We start from the raw sequence: 938 nt of genomic DNA, 5'->3' as shown, positions 1-938 counted from the left end.
CTCCAAAGCTCCCACTTCCCTTCACCTGAAGGCTAACTCTCGCTTTAGTTTTTAAACACTAAGACCAAGTTGTTGATTTTAGTCTGTCACTCTAAAGATTTTCCAATTCTACACCCAACAAAGAATATTTTCCTATTTATTTGCACTTAATTTTTTGAATGAATTCTCCTTCATGAAATCAAATGTGACCCTCACTTTGTTGTAGAACTCATACTTCATTTCCCGGATCATATGTTTCACAATATATTTTAACAAATCAATTGGCTAGATTGAAAAGTAAATTAAGTTAAGAGTTGAAAAATCATCACGATTTATTTTATATTTTAATTATGACACATTCATTTTATCTCTTCATTTCACCATATCTCAGAGTAGGAGGAAAGGAAAAGATAGATGGAACTACTCAGACATCATGAGAAAGATACAACAAAACACAAATTTCATATATAAAAGAAAGTTCATACAACATTAATAAATAAACAAAACTTATTTGAAACTACAGGAAGAAAACTCGCTCACTTTTCTCCTTCTCCAACACTCTTACAGAAAGTTCCACACTAAATCCACAAAATCTCTAAAGTATGAAAGCAAAATCACTAATTGACTCCAATATGGTGATGGAATGAAGATATATTATGAAAATGTGGCATGGTGGAACATTGTGGAGCGAAAAACATAGAGGAGTCCCTTTTTTGATGAAATTTGGCCCCAAAAAAAGCCCAAGGTCGGTTCTCCAAGAGGTGCCTCCCAAAACTCTTAAAAAATTGTCCAAATACATCGTACCTTCTAGAAACGGGATCTGAATTGTCTTTGGCTCCGTCAGCGTTAGTCTGGCACCGTTGGCGCTGAGTAAAAATTATCCAACTTTCAGTGTTATGCGCCGTCGGTGCTAACCTTGGCACCACCGACGCTGAGTATTTCCTCAAAAACGTCATTTT

Source organism: Phalaenopsis equestris, unplaced genomic scaffold (genome assembly GCF_001263595.1).
Source record: "Phalaenopsis equestris unplaced genomic scaffold, ASM126359v1 Scaffold001181, whole genome shotgun sequence".
Classification (NCBI taxonomy): Eukaryota; Viridiplantae; Streptophyta; class Magnoliopsida; order Asparagales; family Orchidaceae; genus Phalaenopsis; species Phalaenopsis equestris.
This window is presented reverse-complemented; position numbering follows the sequence as displayed.